Source organism: Saccopteryx bilineata, chromosome 10, assembly GCF_036850765.1.
Source record: "Saccopteryx bilineata isolate mSacBil1 chromosome 10, mSacBil1_pri_phased_curated, whole genome shotgun sequence".
In the NCBI taxonomy this organism is placed as follows: Eukaryota; Metazoa; Chordata; class Mammalia; order Chiroptera; family Emballonuridae; genus Saccopteryx; species Saccopteryx bilineata.
Window position 1 is genome coordinate 2603701 of NC_089499.1, and position 17110 is coordinate 2620810.

Consider the following 17110-nt stretch of genomic DNA (forward strand, 5'->3'; position numbering starts at 1 on the left):
GCCAGGTGGTGAGGCCAGGAGGGGCCAGGTGAGGCCAGGTGGGGCCAGGTGAGGCCAGGAGGGGCCAGGTGGGGCCAGGAGGGGCCAGGTGAGGCCAGGTGGGGCCAGGTGAGGCCAGGTGGTGAGGCCAGGAGGGGCCAGGTGGGGCCAGGAGGGGCCAGGTGGGGCCAGGTGGTAGGGCCAGGTTGGGCCAGGTGGTGAGGCCAGGTGAGGCCAGGTGGGGCCAGGTGAGGCCAGGCGGGGCCCAGGGCCGCGCCGTTGTTGGTCTTTCTGTTTAACACGGTGCTGCTGAGGCTTCACGCGTGGGACCCCCCATCATCTCTCTGTCACTGATGGCGGTCTGTGACAATGGCTCTCACTCTTTCCCTCCCGGCCGACCCACTGCCTGCACCTGTATTTAACATGCGTCTCCTTTTCAGGGGCCCCTCCGTGCCTTCTTCCCCAGCACCCCGCCCGGCCCCTGCCCCTCCACGGAGCCCAGTCACCTGTCCCCTCTGTCCCCCGCCCCTCCACGGAGCTGAGCCACCTGTCCCCTCAGTGTCCGGAGACTCCAGGCACGTGCCTGGGGGACAGACATGTTGCTCATCTGTCGTCAGGGTTGCCATTTTATCGAGCGAACTTAACCGTTCCTGTTGAAGATATTACAAAGGGCATAACACAATAAAGGTATTACTCAGGGTGGTAAAGATATAATCATAGTTTTTCTATCAGTCCTTAACTCTGCAGCCCTGTAGCAGAAGGAGAAATTCCTTACATAGCCGAGGAAGGGTTTGCTTTGCTGCTCTTGTTGAAATACAGTATGAGGAGCGGAGGCCGAAGAGGGGACGGGTTTGCCTTTTTCAGAGCATGGCGTCTATTCTTCCACGACCTTGGGCATCAGAAGGGCGGGTGGCTGCACCACTGGGCACGGCAGCTTGGCGGTGGGCTCTCCTGGTGGGAAGGTCTCGTCAGGTGCACCCAACCTCACTGCAGGTCCGGGGAGCGGACGCTCAGTGACCACGGTGCTGGCGTCCGGCTGCAGAGGAAGTGGAGGGTCGGGCTTGGACCAGAGGACCCTCCCGCCTCCAGCTTTGAACCGAAGGTGACCTGTCCCGGGAAGAGTCCGTCATGACTCAGCCAAACCTCGATGTTGGAATAAGAGAGAAAACACGGAGCAGGGCCTGCTTCCGGTAGTTTCCTCTGCTTAGCGTATAGAGGTGAGAACAGGAAGGCGCATCAGGAAGGTGGCCGGGTGAGACGGGATCACAGGGTCCCTCCCTCCTGTCTTAGCAGGAGAAGGCAGGAAGGGAGGAAGGGCGTGGTGCTTCCACGAGCTAGCTCTGCCCACCAAAGAGAGAGAAGAAAGCAGGGAGAGAAGAGAAGAAGAGGAGTTTGGCTTCCCCCCTCAAGATTAATCAAATCTAAGTTATGAGACTAGAGAAGAAGGAATATCCTTAAGTAATGAAATACCGATGACCTTGAAACCCAGGCATATTATGATTCCGATATGGATAGAGTCTAAATTTAATTTTTATTAATGTAGATAATAGCTTACATGGGCCCTATGGCGACATTACCTGCTCTCTGGAATTTAATTATATTTTTAGAGCTCCCGTTAATGTCTTCCGCCGGATTAGACAGTCTGGGGTGTCGGCGGCGAGCTCCGTGCCTTTTATTATATATTCATGGTGATCTGGAATACGCAGGAATGGCTCACTTTGCATTTTAAAGCAGTTTTGAATGGAAGGTCTTTATTAAAAAATCAGCCCCAGAGGGTTGAATACAGTGCCAAACTATGTATTATGTGTTTATGTGTCTATCACAAATATATTTGTTATAGACTAACTCATCATGTTGCAATATTACTGTTTTATATACTGCTGTCTACGCGTTACTCTTTTTTTTTTCTTACGTCGGTATTGATGATTTTCTCAATAATCAGTTGACTGCATTGATGTCCATCTGTACCTATCCTCACAATCGTGTTAAAATGCCTGTTTTGCTGCAGCAGGTTGTCTTGGCTGTGTGTGGTTTTCCTGAGCGGTTATGAAGTGTTCCAGTTTTGGTGCTTTGATCACCGTATCCTGACTAGGGGTGTCCTGTGCCTTCCTCGTCTCCAGTAAATCCCTTAAACCAGGGGTCTCAAACTCAACTCAGCATGTGGGCCGCAGAGCAAGATCACAGCCGTTAGGCGGGCCGCACTAGGTCTACAAAAGGCAACTGTTACGCAACACTTTTCTCACTGCAGTTGAAAACAAAAAAAAAATCAGTACAACAAGCACAATCGTACATGCAGTTTACTCAGTGTCACAAAACGACCAGAAACTGTAGTTCGCATCACAACTGCTGTTAACTAAGCTAATATCTAGCTAGGATGCTAGAGAAATGAAAAATACAAGTAGGCCCCTAGGCTTACTTAATTTTATCCAAAATATTTTGAACTTCGTGGATTAGTCTGCGAACCGCACAAAATTGTTTGGCGGGCCTCGTGCGGCCCGTGGGCCGCGAGTTTGAGACCCCTGCCTTAAACTGATCAAAAAAAATCTGTCCACCGTGCTTACAGTCTCCACAGACATGTGCTGGAAACGTCTAGAAACCTTAACCCACTTCTCTCCTTCCCTCATGGGTCAGAGCCGGGAATTTAGGGCAGGAAGTAAGCATCTCCGTTTTCCCGTAGACCTTCTCGTCCAGGGAGAGCGCTCCGGCTGATGCTTAGCTGTCTCGGGCATCGTGAGTCAAGTTCTGAGTTGCAGGCAGCCTGGGAATCAGGCCCGCTGTGAGGGGACAGTGACAGGGACTGGGGGGGGGGACCGGGGGGGTGCAAAGCCATGGCTGTGCCCAGGGAGCCCCCACAGCCAGCGGGCTGGGGGCCAGACATCCGCACGGGCTCTGCTGGGTGTCTGTTACCACCCGCCCCGCCCCTGCGTCCCCGGGGAGAGGAGAGGCTCAGGCAGGACGGTCCAGCACGCCTCGGACTCCAGCGCCGGGCAGCCTCGGTCACTGCCGGCCCACCAGGCCTTACGCGTGCCCGGTGCCCACCTCAGGTGACCTCACCAGCTTGACGCAGGGGTTCTCTGCCGCGACAGTCCCGCCCTCGCCGCCTGCTGGAGGCATCAGAGAGATCCTCTTTGGGAAGGGACTTGGTTCGCACGATTCCAGCCCGGCGATGGGTTACAGAGCACTGATTGCTCCTCATCGATGATTGCAGCGGGAGCTTGTCGTTTTATTCATTTGCACGGGACCCATCATACACGGCTCACAAAAATCAGGGGATATTTTATCGCTTCATGCTCATTTTGGAATACCCCCTAATTTTTGTGAGCAGTGTATTTGCGGGGCGGACAGGGAGGATGGACATGGGCAGGGGTTCTTAAAACTCAAAAGTGTCCATGTTTTAGTCTTATAATTTCTATTAACTGAATTGGTATTTATCATTCATGATAGGCAGGCTTTTGCACCTTCAGTATCTATTATGTTTCTTTTTGTATTTTTCTGAAGTGAGAAGCGGGGAGGCAGAGAGACAGACTCCCACGTGCGGTTGACCGGGATCCACCCGGCATGCCCACCAGGGGGCGATGCTCTGCCCATCTGCGGTGTTGCTCCATTGCAGCTAGAGCCATTCTAGCACCTGAGGCAGAGGCCATGGAGCCATCCTCAGCGCCCGGGCCAACTCTGCTCCAAAGGAGCCTCGGCTGTGGGAGGGGAAGAGAGAGACAGAGAGGAAGGAGAAGGGGAGGGAGGGAGAAGCAGATGGGCACTTCTCCTGTGTGCCCTGGCCGGGAATCGAACACAGGACTTCCACATGCCAGGCTGACTCTCTATGTTGAGCAGCCGGCCAGGGCTTGTCATGTTTCTTTATGTCTGTGAAGGAGTTGGGAGGAGCAGGGGCCAGAGCAGAGGGTATGGGAGGAGAAGTCTCTTCTTAGACAGACAGCATGTGACTTCATCCCCATGTGAAGGGAAGATTGCACGCAGCACTTAGGAAACGGTGACAGGAAGGGCCTGATGACATCGCCGCGTGCCCAGGAGACACTCGCCCCGGTTAGCGTGCTCCGTCTCCTCGCGGAGTTCTGAGACATGGCCACGCCTGCTGTGACGGCTGGACAGGTCTCGGTCACCGCAGATAGTCATGGCTCTCCCTTACCGTGAGCTGCTTCTCTCACGTTTCCCCGCGCCCAGGGACCCTGCACGATCATCCTGTAACCTTCCTTTGAGGGGAAGGAAGCTGTCGACACGGAGGCCGTGTGAACACGTTGTAAGCTTTGATATGTTTCCAAGAAGACACGATCGTGACAAATGACCTAGTTTATGGAACAGTCTTTTCTGCACAGAACAGTCTCCGCGTTTGTGACGATGTGACGAGCTCGTTAAATAAAGTAATCAAGTCGGAATCATCAAGTTACCGAATCAGAAAATGTCTGCAGCATTTCCAGTCAGTCTGCTACGTACAGTGAACATTCACGTCCGTCACAAACCACATGCTACTTAAAAATATTTTGATGAGAAAGATGTCCATTTATTTGCCACGAACACTCAAATAAAAATTTTAAAAAAATAGCGAAAATAAAATTCATGAGAATAGCAAAAATGCCCCCTAAAGTGATAACTGTAAAATACAACATGTTTCTATATACATGAAACATTATTTTAAACGACATAAAGTATTGAGGCAAACTATAATCAAGTATACATTATTTTTTAAATTTATTTTTTTAATTACAGTGGACATGCAGTATTATATTAATTTTAGGTGTGCAGCATAGTGATTAGACTTTTATACAATTGACAATGATCCCCCTAAGAAGTCTAGTAATGTTAAAGATGAAGAAACTGAGGCCATGGCCGGGTAGCTCCGTGGGTTAGAGTGACCTCCTCTTACACCAAAGTTGTTGGTTCGATCCCCAGAAGAAACAGCCGATGAATGCCTAAATAAGTGGGACAACAAGTGGCTGTTTCTCTCACTCTCTTATTCTCTCTCTAAAATCAATCAATAAAAAAGTTGTTTTTTTTTTTTTTTAAATATTAGGAAACTGAAGTTCACTGGGATTAAATACCATGGTTATAATCATGAAGCTTTTCAGAGGTAGAGTTCAGAAATGTATCATGCACTGTTTATTAGGAAAGTAAAAATAAAATAACTAAATGATGTGGGTCCCGAGGGGTTTTTTGTACATTCATTTGATTATGACTTAGATTATACAGAATTAGACTCTGATGACTCACAATGCAGAATAAGAACAGAGTGGTCTACCATGAAGGTGGATGTTATAAAGTAGCCATCACTACAGTAAATAAACAGGGTGAATTAGAGTTTTGGTTAAGAGGCAAAATTTTTAGGACGGTCTGACTCAAAACCAAAATATTGCCCTGGCCAGTTGGCTCAGTGGTAGAGCATTGGCCAAGCGTGCAGATGTCCTAGGTTCGATTCTTAGTTAGGTCACACAGAAGAAGTGACCATCTGCTTCTCCACCATTCCCCCCTCTTACTTTTCTCTCTCTTCCCCTCCTGCAGCCATGGTGTTCAAATGGAGGGAGTTGACCCCAGGTGCTGAAGATGCCTCCATAGCCTCCACCTCAGGTGCTAAGAAGAGCTCGGTTGCTGAGCAACAGAGCAAACCCCAGATGGACAGAGCATTGCCCCCTAGTGGGCTTGCCATGTAGATCCTAGTCGGGGCACAAGCCTCCCCCTCCTCTCACTGAAAATAAATAAATGAATAAATTATATAAAATTATAAATCCTAACTGAGATCCAGCAGTTTTATGTAAAAGGAAATTACATTTGTGCAGAGTGACAACTGGAAGCACTTACGGAGCAGCAGGAGGGCTCTCTCCCTTGATCGTAAGCATGTCTCCGGAAAATGGAGTATACAGTGTCCTCTCGGGAGCACAGTCACCTTGGAACAGCTTTTTTTTTGTGCTGGCCACTGAACTAAGTGTTTTATATGTAAGAACTCTGATTCCTCAGAACCCTGTAAGGGGAGGACTGTGAGCCCTGTTTGACAGACGAGGAAACTTAAGTCACAGAGTGGGCAGCATGCCTTGCTTCGGGTCACAAACTAGTTGCCCGGACCCAAGCAGCCGTGTTCCAGAGTCTAAAGCCTGTATTCTTTACTACTACAGCCTTTGGGTCCATTATGGATATTTTGGTTACATTTCAAAGGTATTCAGGTGTCTCTTTAAAAAATAATATCTACGGGTTTTGTTGCTTAGTAACAAATTAACATTCACCCTACTTCACATCCCGTAGTGTCTCTGCGGCCATTAAAAAAATAAATTTAAATCACAGCACGTATGCAAGGTTAGAAATCCAAACAGTAAAGAATCATATACAGTTTTTTTAAAATTTTTTATTCATTTTAGAGAGGAGAGGGAGAGACAGAGAGAGAGAGAGAGAGGAGATACAGAGAGAGAGAAGGGGGGAGGAGCTGGAAGCATCAACTCCCATATGTCCCTTGACCAGGCAAGCCCAGGGTTTCGAACCAGTGACCTCAGCATTGCCAGGTCGACGCTTTATCCACTGTGCCACCACAGGTCAGGCTACAGTTGTTTTTTTTATTGTAACTTTTGCCCTGGAGAAGGCCATGACGTCCAACGCCGTGTTACAGGCAGGCGCTGACCCCAGTGGGGTCCCAGCCTCCTTCATTCCCCAACCAGGGGTCTTCAAACTTTTTTATAAAAACCGCCCACTTTTGCAGTGCTGGTCAACCTGGTCCCTACCGCGCAACCAAACAGTGCTGCGATTGGCCCACCATGAAAGCTGGACCACCCACTAGTGGGCGGTAGGGACCAGGTTGACCAGCACTGCCAAAGTGGGCGGTTTTTATAAAAAAGTTTGACGACCCCTGCCCGAGACCCTGTCTTCGCTTGTCTAGACGTACACAGCAGACCAGAGGCTGCCCCTGGCCTGTGCTTGCTCAGACTCCCGGGTACACTGCTTACGATCAGCTGTCGGTTCGTGGCTCCATCCCGCTTAGGGGGTCCGGTGGGTGGTCTTCACCTGAATGCAGACCTTCCGTGCCCCGTGGAGGTCCTCGGGCAGGGCTTGGTTCCTGCCGTTCTCTCCAGAGGAGCTGGCATCCCAAGTCTGATACCCAGTTCATCACGGTCACTAGAGTTGGGAAAAAGTGCCCGGGACATCATGGGGCTCCCTCACTTGTTTTCGTGGGTGTGTCCAGCACCACCCGCAGGAGGGGACGTGGACCACTCTCTGCTACACCGAGGAGCATATCTGCTTTGCACTTATTTCTGACAGACTCCTGCTCAGACCAGGTATCTGCCACCAGCCATGGGGACAGGCAGAGCTAACAAGCGCCGGGTGCAGAGCCAGCCCGTTTGAGAGGATGAGAGAGGGACAGACACTCATCACTTTTGCCTAGAGCGGTGATGTTCCCACGGGTTGGGGGCGGGGGGGGGGGCTGCAAGAATTTTTAGAACACGCAACGCCTGATTATACAGTCAGGGCAGAGGCACTGACCTCTTTTCCCTCAGATTGTCAAATTAAAAAGAAAAATGACAACAGCCGACAACAACAGCTGTCCAGTGTCAGCGAATCAGAATTATACCCTTTTTGTAGTTGTTGTGAGATCACAAAAAACGGTATACTTACGGTGTGCCACAGAAGTTCGGTGATTAGCTTCTGTGTGCCAAGAGGTGAGCCAGGCGGAGCGTCGCTGGAGTCGAGGTGAGACCAGGGCTTCTGGCCAGTCCCGGGTCTGAGTTCTGAGTCACACCGTCTCGTGCTCGGTGTGAATTATCGCCCGGGGACTGTGCCCACGTTCACAGCGTCCGACCACCTTCGCTTCTCCCTGAGCTGCCGTGAGTTTACACCAGGCAGTAACGTGACAATGGATGACTTCGTCTTTAATCCAGTGTCGGTTCCTACGAGCCAATAAGACGAAACGGGTTTTCACAAAATGGCCACGGGCTCTGCCCAGCGGAGATGCCTGCCGTTCTCGGGTGTTGCAGACGGAGCCCGCCGGTCAGCGCATCTGCTCCGTCCTTCTCTCCTTGTACGCCCGTGATTTACGATAGAATAGAAATCCCCGACTCTCGGGTGACGCGCTCGAGTTGTGATGTCTTCACGGAGTCTGGAGATATCCACGGGGCGTTGCCTCTTCATTCCCGCTTATAAAATGTTGCAAATGACCCGTTGGGGTGGGGTGGGCTTGTTAAGACGATGCATTTTACCAAAGAGCTTTTCAAGAATGGAATTAATTTTTTCCCCCCAAGTCAGAGCCCATAAATGTCTCGGAGAGCTTCATAGAGGGAGAGAACGGTGAACCCGAGAGTCTTGTTTTTATTGTGGTTCTTTTTTTTCAGGCGGAGGCTCATTGTCAGCTCCCTTGTTAGTGGGTTTGTGTTGGGAAAAGTGCAAACAAGGTCGTAGCAGCACTCGTAAGTACCAGCCCGCGGCCGTCCTGCCGGCTCTCGGCTCTGCCGTCGAACATCTTTGTTCGTTGTCATTAGTGGATTATGTGAGGTCAGGCTTCCGTTTGCACACAAGGTTGTACAATTCTCTTTCCACCTGGTGTGCCTTACATGCCACCGTTTGTGTGCATGTGTGTGCATGCATGTGTGTGCGTGTGTGGTGTGTGCACACGTATACCCACGGCTGAGGGCAGCCTATTCTTTCTTGGCTGACGCTGAGAAGTGTGGGCATCCGTGTTGCCCTTTACATTGGCAAGCGGATACATGGCCGCTGTGGTTAAGAAAACGACGCACACGTCCGGGCAGGTGGCTTTGCCATCTCAGCGGATGCCCAAGTGGCGACCTGCCCCCTGGTTCATACAGAAGCGATGGGGCCCTTTGCCGGGGTCCGGCCTCATTGTGGACGTGGACACACATTGTCCATTTCCAACCTTCTTTGCCCCTCACGTCAGGAGTTAGGAGCCGTCTCCGTCTTTAAAAGGGACATTCGTTTCGGGTTATCTGGGTGTGGACGTGAACCGCGAAGCCGGGAGAAGTCAGATCAGCTCGGGAGCGGGTCCAGAGCGCGGCCGCGGCGGGACCTCTCGCCCTGCCCACTGCGCTCACCGGCTCCTCGTCGCTGCATCTGATGAGCGTGCGTCTGCAGCGCAGGGCGCACTCAGACCCGGTGCCGTGTTACCTGGGGGCCAGATGAAGGTGTAGCGTCGCCGGACGCCACCTGCACCCTGGGTGTGGCACACCCGGCCTTTCGTCGTGGCCTTGCCCCGGACGACCGCGTGGCCATGCTGGTGGCGGGTGGCAGCTGGGCAGAAAAGACCTGCCTTCCCGAGATGCCACTAAAAGCCGCTCAGAGCTCTGATGCGCACGCCTCTCATTCAGACGCTTCAGCTGCTGCCGAAGGCTCGCTGCTTCCGGCCCTTTCCGGCTGAACAGCCCTATCCATCGGGTCCCCCAGGGCAGCAAGCCCCTGGGAGGCAAGGAGCTGGTTTTCAGGGGTTCACTTCAGCTTTGGAGACAGGAGTAGTGGCTGGATGGCTGAACTGTGATCGCTCTTCCTCCTCTGGAGGTGGGGCGGTCGTCACTGCTGCGTCCGGGTGCTTCTTTCCTGCTAACCCCGTGCCTGCCATCAGTCAACGTCGGAACACCCCATGCTGTCTCGCAGCAGAGCCCTGCGGACGGACAGCCCCTGTGGCCGGCAGGTCTGTCATGTGAGATGCAGCTGGGCTGCCATCCAGCCCTGCACTGGGATTTAGTCGCATTTCTCTCGAACAGACCCCTAGAGCAGTGGTTCTCAGAGTGTGTGCCAGGACGCACTGGGGTGCCCTAGAAGATGTCCAGGTGCACCCCATGGTATTCCAGAAAAATATGTGCCTGTTGGGGACCAAAAGCAAAGGGTTTTTGGAGTTTAGATTTTTGGGGGAACAGAGGTCTGAGGAATTGGCTGTAAGCTGACAGTCTGCCCAACCCCCCACCTCACTTGCCTGATTAGGTTGTAAAAGTCTGTTCAGCTGTGGTGCTGGATTGTTTACACTACCCCTCATGCTCCCTGGAAAGACTAGAGGCAAGTTTCTTCTATCCTTTGGTGTAAAGTTAAGATGATATGTATGGTGGGGGTTTTCTGCACTCAACACAATTAAGAGTAAAAAGAGAGGAATTCTTCCATGTATTGACAAGGAAATGAGAGTTTGCCTTTCAAATATATGCTCAAACATTGAAGAAATTGCTAGGACACTTCAGGCTCATGTTTCTCATAAACACAAGAATGAAAAAACTTAACACATTCGCACCAGGACCTGCCGAATTTACTAAATCTTACTAAGAATGTATCTATCTATATATAAAAGAATAAGTTTATTGTCATTTTTAAAAAATTTTTAACCCCTCTTTATAACAAATTCTAAAGAGCGTAACTCAAAAAACATAACATAAAAATGTTTTTTAATGTCAGAATAAATTTAATTTTGTCGTATTTATTTTGTTTAATTAATATAAAAGCATGCTGGGACTTGATATATTTTTTTCTTTAACATTTGACTTAATTTTTATAACGTATTTCTCAGAAATTTGTCTATAGGGCACCTACAATTATCTGTAGGATTTTAAATGCGCCCCGACTTCAAAAAGTTTGAGAACCCCTGCCCTAGAGTGTTGAGTGTGGAGTTAAAGGGCCTCTCACCCTCTGTGGCTGGTCGCAGGGGACAGACATGCTCTGCAGTGGTCGTCCCGTGTGCGAACGGCCGTCACCACCGTCGGTCATTCAGGACGGTCCTTGCGTGGACTCCCAGCTCAACACTAACTCCAGATGTCCTTGTGTCTCAGGTGTCCAGTCGCTTTCTGAGCGACGCTGTCCCGGAATCACCCCCTGAGCCACTCTGAGGGTTCCTGCTGTGAAGACCCCCCTGGCCTGGGGTCACTCAACGAGCGTGGATGTCCTCTGGAAGTCCTGGGCAGTGGTGGCGGGTGTCACCCTCGGGAGGGTGAAGTCTGAACTTTGCCGTGAGCGCAGCCCCTCTGTGGGTCACTCGACCTGCGTGGATGTCCTCTGGAAGTCCTGGGCAGTGGCGGCAGGGGTGTCACCCTCGGTAGGGTGACGTCTGAACTTTGCCGTGAGCGCAACCCCTCTGTGGGTCACTCGACGTGTGTGGATGTCCTCTGGAAGTCCTGGGCAGTGGTGGCGGGTGTCACCCTCGGTAGGGTGAAGTCTGAACTTTGCCGTGAGCGCAACCCCTCTGTGACTCCAGGGGTCAGGAAGACGGGGCAGACCTCTGCCTCAGGTGACCGTTGTGTCATCTCCACTTTCCTGATCGCACCTCGGCATTGTCATTGGTGACGGGGATGGTTTTGTCAGTCTCCAGTGACAGGTGACCTCTGTTTGCTCCGGCCTCTCAGGATGGGTGTTAACCAGGCTCTGAAGGATCGTAGTGAAGGCGGTCCCCGGGGAGGACTTGAGGGAGATCCGTTCCCCTAGATTATCCTACGGTGTGCCTGGCGGCTCTGCCCGACGCTCTGGCCGGGGTTGGATCGCTGGGTCTGTAAGCATCAGTGAGTAATGTGGCGTTGTACCTGCTATGTGACTGATGCTGTGCTTGTCACAGGCAATACGGCTCGAGGGACAGGGAGAGAGTGCTTCCGTGGCTTCCTGCGTTTTCTGTGGCTTCCTGTGTTTTCCATGGCTTCCTGTGTTTTCCGTGGCTTCCTGTGGCTCCCTGTGTTTTCCGTGGCTTCCTGTGTTTTCCGTGGCTTCCTGTGGCTTCTTGTGTTTTCCATGGCTTCCTGTGTTTTCCGTGGCTTCCTGTGTTTTCCGTGGCTTCCTGTGTTTTCCGTGGCTTCCTGCTGGCCTGACCAGGGAGTTCCCTGGGCGTCCTAGTGTGCCAGTCACGTTGGCATTCCTCTCTGCAGTCCTATGCTTGTCCAGCCTAATAAGGTGGTTGTCCACCTCAGTCACATTCAGAAAACCCTCACGATGCCTCGCCAAACGCCTGCTATCCTTGGCCTTTTGAGGTCCCCGGCTAAGTGGCTTCTCTGCATTGACTCCAGGGCACTCTGGACCTGACATCTACTAAAGTTATGTAAATGAACTGGTCCAGTTTCTTTTTCTCCTCCAAACTCCAGGGAGGCTCCTCTCCGGAATGCCATGTCTCCCCCTCATTTTTGTATTTACATGTACTTTAAATAACTGGAGAGACCAACAGTAATAACGCTGCTGCCACGACCCGAGCATTGGCTGCGTTCTTCCACGTTCCGCTGAGATTTTTGTCGACATCATCTCGGTTAATTCTCACAAGAACCCTGTGGGGTGCGAGTTTCACCATCCAGGTGTTTTGGATCCAAACACGAGGTCTTGGGACCGTCGGTGACCTGTTCACGGATCCCGCCCGTACAGGCCTGTTCTAGGACCAGAACCGGAACTCTTAGCCAGCAAACCCTTGGTGTACTCTCCCCCCCCCACCCCCAACCTGTTGATTCACGAGAAACCCGAGTCCGGGAGTGTTCCGTGTCTTCTCCAGCAAACAGACTAGTTAGCCGCGGACTTAATGCCTCAATCGTATGATTTTGTTTTAATGTCAGCAGCAGCTACATCTTGCACGACGCTCACTTCCTGCCAGACACCCCGCTGACACTTCCTAGAGGCTCAGGATTTTCATCCCCGCGACCACCTTGTAGGAAAAGGCTCGCGATCCCCATGTTCCTCAGCAGGAGGCTAAGCCCTGAGACTGACTCTGTCACCTGTGGTCCTACAAGCACAGAGGTGAGAGGCTAGGATTTGAACCCAGCCCCTCTGCTGCCAGAGTCTGCGTTCTAGCCCAGCGGTGCGTGGTGAAAAGAGGGCTCCCTCCCCCCTCCAGAGACATTAGTTTGCGATGCCTAGGGGGGTGTCTCCGTGGTCACACGTGGAGGGGGCCCTCCTCGCATCTACTGGGCAGAGGCCAGGGATGCTGGTCAGCATTCTACATTGCAGGGATGGTCCCAAAACAAAGAGTTATGCCCACTCTTCCAGCTGTTGGGCCGGGAGTGCCATTTGGGACGTCACCCTTGAATGAGGGCAGCTCAGCGGCCTTGTGCCTGTGCCTCGGTGAGTGTGCCTGTGATCAGGACGGTGGCACTGGGCCAGACCGTTCTCAGGGACCCCATACAGATAGGACCAAGCCTGTGCCCGGCGGGCCCCCACATGGACTCCCCAGTTGTTACAGTGGAGCCCAGATTGGCGTGTTTAGATCTGGGGTTCGAGACCGGCAGCCCCACTGAAGGACACAGTGAAGCATCATTCAGGTGACGGGGCTGGTTTTGGCTTCAGGGACGGGAAGTAGCCACCCTGTGACTCAGGAACGATGTATCAGTACTTGGGGAAGGAAGGAAGGAAGCGGACGTCTGGGGCACTTGACTTTCCCGTCAAAGCAAACCCGTTACGCAGACCGCGTGGGCCTTTTTCCGGGGACCTCGCCTCATTTACAGCTTCCGCGGCGAGTTTGGACACAATATAAAAAGCGGGCTATAAAATATCTCTACAGCTGCATTGTATATTTCTCGCAAGACTTTCCTAAGTGTAATTGCCCGTGAATTTCATCCACAAATCTTCAACTGCGCAAACCTCGTATTTGGTAGCTGGGTAATGGAAGTCGGGCGGGAGTCCAGCGTATGCGTTGCTTCAGGTGACGGGGACACACGATCCGAGCGAACGCCAGTTTCCTCATTTCTCCTACCAGCGTTTTCCGTTCTGGATGATTATTCGGTGACCAGACGCAGAACTTAGCTTGCCCCCTCCCCCTTCGGGCCCATGTTTCCACCTCATACACCGTTCGGTCTGCTGGCTAGGCGCTCACCTCCGTGGTGAGCACGAGGACGGGAGATGGAGCGCCTACCTTGGGAAGCTGAGTCAGGTAGAACGAGCCCGCCTGCCGCCAGGAGAAAGCTGGGAAGCCGTGGGGGGGGGGGGCGCCATCGGAGCCACGCCGGAGAACGGCGGAGGGACGCATGGGGTCTCCGAGTTCACGTGAACGGCGGTGGACGCGTGTAGTCACGCGGGCGTCAGGAACCAGGCGGACGGCGGCGAGAACGGCGTCGGAAGACGGAGGCACTATTCTGTGGCGGTCAGTCAGACACAGGCTCTCTGGACACGCTTTATTCTGCAGGGTGCAGACCCAGGTTCTAGCGTCCGACGGGCCTGCGTTCGCATCCTGGTTCTGCCCCACGCAGCTCGGGGCGCCTTGGGGGTGTGAGGGGAATCCTCAGCCTCGTCGACGGTGACCCGGGCACCATGGACGTGCTCTGGCCGTCAGGTAAGAGCGCTCCTGTGGAGCCTTCCACACACCTTGCACGTCGGCCGCAGTGACCGCCCTGTCTCCACGCTGTCTCAGGTCCGCACGGCGGAATTCTAACGCGACGCCCGTGAGCCTGCGTGGTTCTCGGCGATGCTGTCCAGCAGAGACGCGCGTCAGATGAAAGTCCCTCCCTCTTCGATAGGTTAGCAATGGCATTAGCAAAAAGAAGGAGTCAGCGAGGGAAGTATTTTAATCCCCTAGTTTATTTAACCCACGTGTCCAAAATAGCATCCTTTGAGCATGGAATCCATGCAAAGCTTATTCATGAGGTTTTTCACATGCTTTCCCCCCCCTCGAAATCTCTGAAGTCTGTGTGCCTTTTGCACACGTGGCACACGTCAGTCTGTGAGAGTCTCACCACCGCGTCTGGAAACCGTCTGTCCCCTTCCTGTGTGCTCTTCAGGGACGAAGTCCTGAGCCTCACAGGTCTTTGCAACTGTTATCCTTTACGTCCTGTTTGCATACAGACATCCTCAGGCAGAAAGGCACAGACAGGAGAGGAGAAACTCTCTTCAATGGGCTGACATGTTTGTTTTTTTAAAAAAAAAACACTTGACTTTAAGGCTACTGATAAAACTTTAAAGCGAAATAAAAACCCATCCAGCGCCATCAACCCGCAGTTCAGCTCCTCCGCGCCTCTGCTGAAATACGAGCTTTTGCGATCACCCACCTGTGTCTGTTATGAAAGGTGAGTGACCGCCCGGGCACAGGATAATAAATGTTTGCAGATGGGGCAGCCTTTATATAAAGAGATACGGCGTGATTTAAGAGGAAGATGTTCCTGAACTAGGCGTGACGTGCTCTGTGCTGAGCCCTGGTCTTGGTCTGGACGAGAGCGTGAGGGTATCTTTTACAGGCACGGTGGGGGCGGGGGGGCTGTGACCTCAGACAGGAGATCACGTGTGTTAGGCTTCGTTTTCCAAACCTAGGAACAGGGTGTCTAGAACTCGTTCCTGTGCAGTCTCCTTGGAAATCGCGTCTGCACCCCTCATGGCAGGCAGCGATTTTATACGATTTTATACCGCGCGGACCGCGAAAGCCGTCAGGTTCCCGCGTGACGTTAACGGTCTTTAACTCACGCCGGACCGCGTGCGGCAGCTTTATTAACGCGCTGCTCTGAACCGTCCTCGTCCCCTCCTCGCCTAGCCCCCCGGGCTGTGTCAGCTTCATTTTGTCTTTTTACTGGTTCAACGTGGGCACGAACTGCCCCAGGCTAACGCCCGGTTTAAAAGAAACGCCTATTATAATGATTAGAACTCAAGATTAAATTCCTGAGCCGAGCCCTTGTGAACGGTGAACCGGACTCAGGGATTGGGGGGGGGGGATGTTCTGTGTGTGTTCCTTTTCATAAGGACCGGGGACAACAGAGGAGTCTTCAGCAGGACAGATGCGTCACGCCTTCCCCGTGCCTGCCCTGAAGGTCAACTGTCCAGGCAAGAGTGCGGCCAGGGTGTACCCTCCCACAGATAACCGTGGAAACGCCGGGCCCCTCCTGAAAGGGCAGTTCCTAATTATCCCTGAAGTGGCCTCTGTGAGGAAGGGACGTGTCCGAGGTGAACAGGATAACGAGAGATCGGCCGTGCAGGTCAAGGCTGAAGGGACCCAGTGCTGTGCGTTGTGTTTCAGTTTCATTAACGTCAGACCTTTTTTTTTTTTTTTTTTTTTACTACTACAAAGAGGCATTTTGTAATGGGAGCTTTGATCTGATCATCTGTGCGTAGATAGATCCATGTGGTACTTTTAACCTTTCTTTCTCCTCCTCCAAAAGGCAATAATATTGTGCAACAAGCTAGCATTCTTATAGGGATAGTCTCCAGTTTGAAATGAGCCCAGCTTAGAACTAAAGCTATCACACATAAAATAAAATATCCATCTGCCTTTATTAAAAAAACAAACAAACAAAAAAGAAAGCATTATGAAAAGGTTTGAAGTGACTAAAACTAGACCAGCACCAGGTGAAGCCAGCAGAGCCGAGGACGGACTCTCTCCACATCTCACCCCGGTCGTGACGGCAGGGCGTCGCGAGCCTGTCCGACGGGCATTCCAACGAGGACACGTCATTCTCTTCTACGTGAAGGTCATTAGAGAAAAAAGATTACAGGAGACCTTCACTTTGGGTACTTGACATTAAATAGAAAATGCTTTGCCAAACAAAGTCGTCCTAAAAACCCCGACCACGTAGACTGATTTCTTGGAAGGAACGTGTGTGCATCAGGGACACCTTCCCTGAGGGTCTGGTGCTGGGCTCAGCTCTGCAGGAGGCAGGGCAGCGCAGGGGACCTTGGGAAAGTGAGGGTCCCGCCTGGGCGTGCAGAATGAATGAAGACGTGCTCCCGGCGGGGGGGGGGGGACGGGACCGGCAGGAACTTGGTCAAGTATAATACAATTTTTTTTTTTTTTGTATTTTTCTGAAGCTGAAAATGGGGAGAGACAGTCAGACAGACTCCCACATGTGCCCGACTGGGATCCACCCGGCACGCCCACCAGGGGCGACGCTCTGCCCACCAGGGGGCGATGCTCTGCCACGACCAGAGCCACTCTAGCGCCTGGGGCAGAGGCCAAGGAGCCATCCCCAGCGCCCGGGCCATCTTTGCTCCAATGGAGCCTTGGCTGCGGGAGGGGAAGAGAGAGACAGAGAGGAAGGAGGGGGTGGTGGAGAAGCAAAGGGGCGCTTCTCCTGTGTGCCTTGGCCGGGAATTGAACCCGGGTCCTCCGCACACCAGGCCAACGCTCTACCGCTGAGCCAACCGGCCAGGGCCTATAATACAATTTTTAAGGACAGCCAGTGATGCCTTCTTCCAACCTGAGGCTGTGGGTTCGTGGCTGCAAGCGGGAAGCCCCTTGTTACCATGGTATCTGAACGCTTCCCCTGGCGGCCCCTGTCTC

At 52.5% G+C, this 17110-nt stretch overlaps 1 protein-coding gene across 2 annotated transcripts in view; it reads left to right on the forward strand.

Moving 5' to 3' along the window:
* The window catches only part of CNTN4 (contactin 4), a 765413-nt gene that overhangs the window by 243527 nt on the left and 504776 nt on the right, over positions 1-17110 (forward strand). The window contains exon 3 of one of the 2 annotated variants that reach the window (XM_066245034.1): positions 8298-8372. The exons of the other annotated variant lie outside the window; for it this stretch is intronic. The gene's annotated coding sequence lies outside the window, so the exon portion shown is untranslated. The remainder of the gene's footprint in view (positions 1-8297; positions 8373-17110) is intronic. 2 annotated transcript variants of the gene reach the window in all.